This window comes from Podarcis vaucheri, assembly GCF_965113315.1.
Source record: "Podarcis vaucheri genome assembly, chromosome: 16".
NCBI lineage: Eukaryota > Metazoa > Chordata > Lepidosauria > Squamata > Lacertidae > Podarcis > Podarcis vaucheri.
In genome coordinates, this window is record NC_138754.1 from 32,516,019 (window position 1) to 32,526,396 (window position 10,378).

The 10,378-nt window shown below is 44.6% G+C and overlaps 1 long non-coding RNA gene across 2 annotated transcripts; it reads right to left on the reverse strand.

Annotated features, from left to right (window-relative positions):
* Positions 1-1,517: 1,517 nt before the first annotated feature.
* LOC309521184 lies at positions 1,518-8,443 on the reverse strand. Of its 2 annotated transcripts, XR_014214536.1 has the most exons (3): positions 8,414-8,443; positions 6,434-6,575; positions 1,518-2,797 (listed from the first exon to the last, which is right to left on the reverse strand). It is a non-coding gene; the product is annotated as an uncharacterized lncRNA (long non-coding RNA). The 2 variants fall into 2 exon arrangements; XR_014214537.1 differs by lacking the exon at positions 8,414-8,443 and having other exon boundaries at positions 6,434-6,975.
* Positions 8,444-10,378: the final 1,935 nt, after the last annotated feature.

Genomic DNA, 10,378 nt, shown 5'->3' on the forward strand with positions numbered 1-10,378 from the left:
AGAGCAAGAGAAAATGGAGGGAATTGCTTCTCCTCTTTTTGGTTACCCATTTACCTGGCGATTGCTGAAGCAAAGGGTAAAGGTAAAGGGACCACTGACCATTAAGTTCAATCATCTCGCTTTACTGGCCGAGGGAGCCGGCGTTTGTTCACAGACAGCTTCCGGGTCATGTGGCCGGCATGACTAAGCCGCTTCTGGCGTACCAGAGAGCGCACGGAAACGCCGTTTACCTTCCCACCGGAGCGGTACCTATTTATCTACTTGCATTTTGACATGCTTTCAAACTGCTAGGTTGGCAGGAGCAGGGACCGAGCAATGGGAGCTCACCCTGTCGCGGGGATTCGAACCACCGACCTTTTGACCGGCAAGCCCTAGGCTCTGTGGTTTAGACCACAGCGCCACCCGCGTCCCAAAGCAAAGGGTTTCCCATATTATAAGATTCAGGGCATATGCTCTGATTTCACATACACCCCATTGGATCTTGGCTAACTCTTTTAACTATCGGGGACACAGGCATCCAATCAAGTTCAAGCAAGCTGGTGTGTTTTTCCAGCTCCTGATTGGGTAAAACAAAGGCCGATGTGAGAATGAAGTTACAATCCTAGAATCTGGGAGTCAAGTCCCATTGAACTTGGTGGGACTCACTTGTGACTAGATATTTATGGGATTACACAGTCATTTATTCCAGTTGGTTAAATTAGATGGAGTCACCTATGGGGGCCATAAAACAACATGCCAAAGATGTAACTTGGGTTCCCCTCATTCTGGTGTTCTACACCAGACATGGATCCTTTATTATGATCAAGGCAGAATAAGCTGACAATAAATGATTGAGTGCAGGTAAATCTTAGTTTTCTCAAAGCCTGTACTTCAAACACCCTTTCAAGCAAATCTTTGGTGGGAAATGCAAAACAGATGAAAGGAAATGCTTCGCACAGTGTGATAATGGAATATGCAATCGCAAGATGTCTCGGTTACCATCAATGTGGGCAGGGATTGGACAAATTCATGGCAGATCAGGCTATCGGTGGCCAGGATTCATGAGGGCTATGTCACTGTGAGAACAGCATGTTGGACAAGATAGGCCTTTGGTCTGATCCAGCAGGAATCTTATTACGTTCTTAAATGTGGTCCATACAATTCAGATTTTGCATTGAAGTCTCCATCTTACTGAAGAAACAGCAATAGTTTTGCATTACAGATTTGGGGTGTGCCATCCCGTCTCCTCCCATCACTGTCATTTCACTGAGTTGGGCAAACTGCAGTATTGTAGCTTGAATTCACGATAAAAAATGCTGAGATTTCTGGCATTATGTGGGTTTTATATTTGCAGGGAGAGAGAGAAAGAGAGAGAGATTAGTTTTGATTTTTTGATTTTTTTTTAACTTGAAGCCTTAACATTTTACTTCTTTGTCTGAATTAGCAACGGAGAACAGTTTATGAGAGACACTCCATGTACTATGTTTCTGCTTGGGTTGAAGACCAGAATTTACCCTGATATGCTTTTTTTAAAAAACAAACAAACAAACTAGTTGATGATGACAAAGTAAAGGGCTCTTCCAATGTTAAGGATGGGAGAACAGAGAACATTCCTTTCGGATATATATTTTTCATGGGAATGGCTGACAAGTTTTCAACTGTGTTTTCAGAGGTATCAAAGAGATTCCCAAGGCCTTTATTATTTTGTATATATATATAAATATATATATAAGTGAAATGAAATAATCTTTCTTTCGGTAGATAACCTAAACTGTAAAAAAAAACCCAACAACCACACATACATGCACACATGAAAACTATGCAGATGTATGCTTTAATGTTGAAAATCTGATATGCAGCAGCAAAGTTGGCTTGCTGAAGAAGGCAAACCCAGGATTGTGTAAATATTTGCCCAGGTTTATTGTATTATTGGGACTACAAGGGAGCCTCTCCCAAGTGAGGACTACATGCCTGTAGGAAGACCCTAAATCAGGAATGGGGAAACTGTGGCTCTCCCAGATGATGATGGACTACGGCTGCGATCATTCCATGCTATTGGCCATGGCCAACTGAGGTTCATGGGAGCTGGAGCCCAACAGCAGCTGGAGGAGTTCCAGGTTCTTCATCCCTGACCAAAATGGTGGCCACTAAAGTGTTTGGAGTGATCTACACCAGAGCCTAAAAGATAAAGACAAAACTGACTGGAAGACTGGAGGCAATGTTGTTACCAAGTGCATGGTTTGAGGACCTTGTCGTTGGGATCTCTTTAACAGTCTGTATTTCACCTGTTCTACTACCTTGAATTTTTGGAATGTATCTGTTCAGGCTTTGTGGACCTCCGTCTGTAATTCTAATTTCTGTGGCTCTCAATACATATGTATATATTTTTCAGCTTCTTGAGTTAATGTGGTGTGTTTTTTTTGAGGGGGATGTGTAAAATTGTAGCATTTAAGCACTTTTTTTTGACTTATCAACATAGTGGGTTCTGGGAAAGAGGCACAAAAGTACCTCATATCACAATTTTGTATGGGATATAAGGAGCTGTGTGCTGAATCAGACCACTGTTCAATCTTGTTAAGTCCATTACTGTCTCTTCTCCACTGTTCTGGCTCCAATGTTGGAGGAAGTATGCCAGTATCTGGGAATCACAAGTAGGAAAAGTGCTTTTGCTTCTAGGGCCATCTTGCAGGCTTCCTATGGGCAGCTGCCTGGCCTCTGTGAGAACACAATGCTGGATGGTGTTTGTGTTTTATGTATTGTGCCTAATTAGTAAAGGCTCTTGACTGCGCACTATAGTGCCACCAACAAAACACACACCCTGCAAAAAGAAGAAAAGAGGGTCCATATTTGCGTAAAATCTGCCTGTGCCAATATATGCATGAATTAGAAACAATCACTATAATTTAGGGATCTGCACTGGCCTTATAACATTTGGTTCAGATCTCTCATCACTTCAAGAAGAAGCCCAATCTGTTCTGAGACATTCTGTGGTCTGTCCTAATCGACTCATGTGTCAGGTCTGTAGCAACTTCGTTAAAAACGAAACACCATTTCTTATTATGGGGAATGTATTGAAAATGTCTGTAACTCCCTCCCGCCTTTTGGCAGAAGTAGATGAAATTTGCACACACAGCCACCAGATTAAGCCTGCTGAGTTGCAACCAAATAAATCAAGGGCCTGTGGAGGCTAGGCACATTATGGGTGAGTGGCTCCTATACATGGCAGAGAACACAGCCTTCATGTGTTTAAGAAGGGTGGGATACTCTGCTTGGTCCCAATCCCTCCATCATGTCACAGCGTCCATCCCCATTGTTCTCCCTGTGTCGGAGGGGAAACATTGGCAATGAGCATTCAGCCATCAGGAGCAGACTTTAGTCTTCCATATTTCAGCGGCTCCCTGTGCATGCCCCAAATTTGGTACCACCACCCCTTCCATTCAGCTAAATTCACTGTGCCATAGTTGCAATGCCCTGCACCACTCCCTAGGCTCGGTGCCCAGTGTAGTAGAAATGGTCGTGCTAGTATAAGTCTGCCTTTGCTGCTATACAGTGGTACCTCGGGATGCGAACGGGATCCGTTCTGGAGCCCTGTTCGCATCCTGAAGAAGAAGAGTAGTTTGGATTTGATATCCCGCTTTATCACTACCCGAAGGAGTCTCAAAGCGGCTAACATTCTCCTTTCCCTTCCTCCCCCACAACAAACACTCTGTGAGGTGAGTGGGGCTGAGAGACTTCAGAGAAGCGTGACTAGCCCAAGGTCACCTAGCAGCTGTATGTGGAGGAGCGGAAACGCGAACCCGGTTCCCCAGATTACAAATCTACTGCTCTTAACCACTACACCGCACGATGTGACGGCGCGTCTGCGGGTTGTGTTTTGCCGCTTCTGCGCATGCACATGACGTCATTTTGAGCGTCTGCACATGCACGAGTGGCGAAATCCGGAAGTAACGCGCTCCGTTACTTCCGGGCTGCCGCGGAGCGCAACTCGAACGGGCTCAACCCGAAGCGCATTCAACCCGAGGTATGATTGTATTTCCATTGGCTCCCTGTCTGGGGAACCATTGGTCCTCCAGATGTTGCTAAACTACAACTCCCATCGCTAGTCCATTAGAACAAATGGGGCACAGCCCCACCAAACTCTGTTGGTTTTCAGCCAGCCCCCAGCTCCTGCCTTCTTACTTACAACCTGTCCAGACTGGCTGTCAGCTTGCTCCTCTTCAGTCTTGAGTGTTTCCCTTGCAGAACTCGGCATAATGGGGACAAGACAAAAATCAGCTGCCTCTGGCTCTCTCTGTGTTGGGTCAACTATCGGGCTCCTTGCCAAACTATCGCTTCCAGTGGCCACCTGGCAAGCGTGCCTGATTGGCTGAGAGGATGGGAGTTATAGTTCAGCAACATCTGGAGAGTCAAAGGTTCTCCACACCATCATTGTGGGTCCCGACACTCCCACTGCTGCTTGGGGAGAGCACAGGGAAACCAGAGCACCAAAAAGTAGAAGCATCAAAATGAGAAGACATGGAAAGAAAGCCTCTGTCTGGAAGCTGCATTAAACACACACACCCTTATGCTAATCCCTGCGGACACACTTTGGTGCTATTGTTAGCATCTGTGTGAGAGATGTCCCTGCACGGCCGTCAAGAAGATAATGGGATGGGGTGGAGCAACCGCTGGGCGTAGGAGTAGCACAACCGCAGCTGCACACCAAGTCCTGATTAATAGCCAAGGAAGAGGCACACAATTGATAAGACAGAGCTTTGGCGACAGTGTGTGTGTTCCTGCACCAAAACAAATAGGAGTTAGGGATCGTTGCAATGTGGAGTGTTTTTTTGTCCAGCCTCCCAGTCTCCCCACTCCATTCGGCCTTCCCTCTGGTTTCCCTCCCCCGGCCTGCCACAGTCAGCTTTCCATCCCCACGGAGCATGATCAGTCCTCAATGGCAATGAAATATACTCGGAGTCAAGAGTGGATTTTATGTTCTTTATTCAGCACATAGTGGTGAGGAGGAATGGAAGTTCCCCCAGAATGTCTGCTTTATATACATTATTTACACAATGGGCCCCACGTGATTGGCTAATTCCGGGATTCTCCTGTAGGCCAATCAGGTTGCAGATTCTCTTACACCTGGAGCTGGATTGGGTGGCTCCTGTGGACCAATCAGACTGCATTCTGAATCCTATTGTTCTAGGACCAATCAGACTGCTGCATTTTGGATCCTATTCAACTCAGTACAAAACAGGCAACACACCCTTTTATTTCCACTGGTGGTCTGTGTTCATTAGGACTGGTAGGATGGAAAGCAGGGAGCCCAACAGCAGGTGGCGCCAGAGCCAACGACAGGCACAGCCAACTCGTTCTGGTTTTTGTCCCCATCCTCATCTCTGCTGAGTTCTGCAGGGGGCAGCAATGAGCTGGAGAAGGAAGCTGACAGGCTATATGTCACCACTTAGTCTGGTTGGAAGCAAGGAGGCCGGGAGATGTTGAACTGCAATTCCCATCACCCCTGCTCATTGGTCAAGCTAACTGTGGCTGTTGGGAGTTGCCCCCAGATGTTGCTGGACCTTGGCTACCCCTGGGAGACAGTGTCAGCCATGGCTCCAACCTTTAGACAGTACTGCCACCATTTAGGACTGTCATGGATTTAAGATGGTGGTAAAAATTCTCCATGGGGGAAAATGCTGGAAAATAGCAACATGTTCATCCAAATTGAACGCTGCCCTTTTTGTACATTCCAAAATATATATACATGAAACTTTGGAATTATTTTCCCTCAGACAAGACATTTGTTTAAAACACAGTATGGTGTCGCTCAGCAGAATGCCAATCAATGTCGGGTTTTTTTGTTTTTTTAAAAAATTGGACAAGGACTTAAAAATTGCTATTAGTGAAAATGATTTCACACGTCTGACAGATCTATTTTTAACGAGGGCTCCAATTATGTACTGTCTGATTCTATGAAACAGACTCGCTTGCCATTCATATTGAAATATCAGCATTTGTACAATCTAAATCCTTTACAATTGGAAGAGAACCAGCTATAAAAGGCTCAAATGAGTTTTTGTCTGGAAATTATCTCTTGCCAGCATCCCCCAATCTGTTTCAAGGTTTTAAAGCAGCCCAGACAAGCTGAACAGCTCTTTGGAGAGTGGGGAGGGTGGTCTCAGGCACTCATTGTATCTGATTACATATAAAACAGGAGTAGCTTGAGAGGGCTGGGGATCAGATGGTCCTTGCACTGGAGTGATTAAAAAAAACCCCACAAGCGGATTCTTTATCCTATGATTCAAAGCTTTTATGTGTGGCCTGAGATTTTCTGAAACCTCAAAAAACCCTTTTAATGCTTTTCATTTCCATAAATTTGCAATATAATTTGGGCATACAAGTCACCTAAGGCAGCTTTAAGCACAACCCTGTAGACCCCATATCACCTATGAAAAATAAATGTATTCTCTGTTACCTTCTCCTTCCCTCCTCTTTTCTTTGTTATGTCCTCTCTGCACCAAATTCTAGATTGTAAACTCTCTGGGACAGAGCTCTGCCATCTTGTGATATGTTTCATACACATTTCTTGTGCTATTGGATTTGGTTGGCATTCATACCTGTGGTATGGGAAAGCAAAGGTACGTACATAAAGGATTCCATAATCATATAATCAGAAAGTCCCCTGATAAAGGTATAGTTTTACACTTTCTATCTTTTGGCTTGCCCACAAGGAAGCATTTGCGGCATCTTGTCTCTTTAATGTTGGGGGTCTGTATCATGTTCTTCCCATCCTAGTGTTGTCCTGAACTTTTGCTCTTTTAAATGCTGGGGATTTTGATCCTTCGAAATGATTTTTTTAAAAACAACAACCAACAACCTCCATTTTAAGCGAGAAAGATCAGTGACAACAATGGCATGGAGGGGTGGGGCAGTCTGCATTTTGCTCCTGTGTGGACAACCCCCATTCTTCCTCCAAAGTGCTTGGGGCGTACCTGGTTCTCTAAAGGGCCCCTGGATGGTTAAAAAGGTAAAGGTAAAGGGACCCCTGACCATTAGGTCCAGTCATGACCGACTCTGGGGTTGTGGCGCTCATCTCGCTTTAGTGGCCGAGGGAGCCGGCGTACAGCTTCCGGGTCATGTGGCCAGCATGACTAAGCCGCTTCTGGTGAACCAGAGCAGCGCACAGAAATGCCATTTACCTTCCCGCCGGAGTGGTACCTATTTATCTACTTGCACTTTGACGTGCTTTCAAACTGCTAGGTTGGCAGGAGCAGGGACCGAGCAACGGGAGCTCACCCCGTCACGGGGATTCGAACCGCCAACCTTCTGATTGGCAAGTCCTTAAGTCCAGTTAAAAGGCGATTATGGGGTTGCGATGCTCATCTCACTTTAAGCGGAGAGAGCCGGTGTTTGTCCACAGACAGCTTTCCGGGTCATGTGGCCAGCAGGACTGAACCACTTCTGGTGCAATGGGACACCGTGACGGAAACCAGAGTGCATAGAAACACTATTTACCTTCCCACCGTGGTGGTACCTATGTATCTACTTGCACTGGCGTGCTTTCGAACTGCTAGGTTGGCAGGAGCTGGGACAGAGCAACAGGAGCTCACCCTGTCATGGGGATCCGAACCACCAACCTTCTGATCGGCAAGCCCAAGAGGCTCAGTGGTTTAGACCACAGCTGCCACCCACACTTTTACCCTTCCTTCCTTATATCCTGACGACAGCCCTAGGTTCAGAGGGTGACTGCCCCCAAAGTTATGCAGCGAAATTCATGATGGAGCCTCAAGTTCTAGTCTTAACACTTGCTACTTCACCATTCTGGCTCTTACCATCAAATACCATCTCAGACTAGTTGCTCAAAACCTTTCGAGGGGGGCCCCAAGCACAGTTACCACCACAATATGGCCACCAGCGTCTACCCCCTAGAATTAAGTATGGAATGACACACAGAGCAGAAGCATGTGGCAAATTGGTGCCCCCCAACTTCCTTTCACATGGACCACTTTAAAATTACTGAGGTTTACGGTGGGCCCCTTAATGATTGTTCAGCCAACTGTAGCAGTGTAACACTTACAGCAAGATGCTGTAGGGTCATTTAATTAACCTTCTGTTGCTTTTTTATTTCTTATATATTACATTTAATTGTATTACAATTTGAACTCCACAGTATTCAAATTGAAATTCAATAAAAGAAACAATAAGACATACAATTAAAAATCAAGATGCCTATTTAATGCAGTGCCGTGTACTGTTTCTGGTCTTCAACTGCGAAGTCACAGATATATACTGTGGACCACTGGGAAGAGCGCAGAGAGAATAAACTCCTTGGTGCACCTGTAGCAGCAAAAAAGCGGGTGCGTTCAACTGCCTCACCTGAAATAAAATATGTCTCTCCTGTATCCCTCTCTACAGTCACAGCAGGCGCTGTAATGCTCCAACAGTTTGATTTTACCTGGATAGGTGCACTTTTTCATTGTCTCCTTGTAGCACCCTGCTTGTGGTTAACGCTTAGCTGGAATGAAATATTCAACGCAGCAATAGAGAAATTAAAATAATAATTTATTTGTCAGACAAATAAATGAGAGACACAGTGGTATATGGATACCAAAGCTCTGCCCACTCCAGCCCTGATGGCCAGCGCTTATATTTCCTCAGCCCAGCCCCCTTGCTCCTCCTTTGGCTGCCTCTGTCCAATCAGCCTGGTTGAAATTCCTATTGGCAGTTTGCTAGAACCAATCATAAAAGATACACCCATTTCCTATTACCTTTTATGGGAGACAAAGAGCTATATTTCCTTCTATCCATAAATGGCAGACAAGTAGCCATATATCTTACATTTGCCTCGACCAGGCACCTTAATTATCAGATCATCTTTGCCCTATTGCGCTATTCACTGCAAAACAGATGGCTAAAACAGATGGTGCATGGTTTTTAATTTTTATCTTAAACAGAGATCTTGGGTTCACCTTCTCACACACCATCAATGAAATAAGAATCTAACATAAGAATCTAACATTTCTTACTTTCTAAATCCTTTGCATAATTACATTTAAGCCAATATATTTCATACATAACATAGATAGATTTTTAGAAGGAAAGGCCTTTTCAAAGAGAAGCCTCTTCAGTTTACAACTCCCTTTCCTAGCCAGCTGCTGTTTCTATTAGCTCTTGCCCTTTTTAACCTTATGAAAATATGGCTTGAGTCTTCTGTTAAACAATAAAACTTACTATTTACCAACTCTTAATTTGGGTTTTTGCAGCTTGATTGTATTCTGTAATTTGTATGGTCAGTGTGACCTTTTGCTCCCAGCCGGTAATTTCCTTTTACAACCCTGAGGCACTGCTTATAGATCAGTGGGGCCCTGTTTAGGAAGATAAACATCTGCCAAAGCACCCAGCTGGTTTCTGCCTGGCATGAGAGATACAAAACATTTACAAATATATATATTTTTAAGGTCATTTTAAAATGCAGGTCTTGATCAGATGCCTCATCCTGAGACAGATGGATGCCAGCAATCTTCATGAAACTCTCAATGGACCACATTTTGAGAATCCATGCAATACAGCATGTCTAAAGTCCAGCCCAGGGGCCTAATCCGGCCCGCCAGTTGGTTTAATCCAGCCCCCACAGGCAGTTCCTTCCCTGGGTTCTAAAAAAAAGTCAACAACTTTGGGGTAAAATCCTAAAAATAAAAAAAGGTCAACAACAACTTCAATCTTAAAAGAAGGTCAACAACTTTGGTCGGCCCTCATGCATGTTCACTTCATCAAATCTGGCCCTCTTTGAAAAAAGTTTGGACACCCAAAGAAGAAGGAGACTGCACTAGAGAATCTCACAACGGACACACTGCTAAGAATAGCAATCAAGCGGTTTTGTTGAAACACTTATTGGAGTTTATGATTTAGGACAGCGGTTCCCAATCTTTATAATTACGATGACCCCTTTTTAACTTCAAAAAATGTTGCAGACACCCCACATGCTATTTGTTGTCATTTTAGGCTCCATTAATTGAGAAAATACAATATGACGACGACAACAACAACAACAACAACAACAACAACAATTATGTATTCCAAGATGGACTAGACAGGACTTTGGTCTGGTCCATATCAGCTGACTGTGCACAAGCAAGAATTTGAGCAGGTGTGTCTCTTTTCACCCCTGCAGCGCTAAAATACAGAAGCTGCAACTTCTAAAATCCCCTCTCCTACACACCTGTTAAACCTACGTGTTCTTAATCACAGCATCTGGTCCTCGTATTTGCAAAGGAGTCTTGCATCCTCGTCCCCCACCGGCTGCATTCCAATGCAACTTACGGTAATTGTGAGCACATCCTATTGAGTTCAGTTGAACATCTTGCTAAATAGATCTGTTCTGGGTTATGCCACAGTGCTTACATGAGTAAGCCCCACTGAA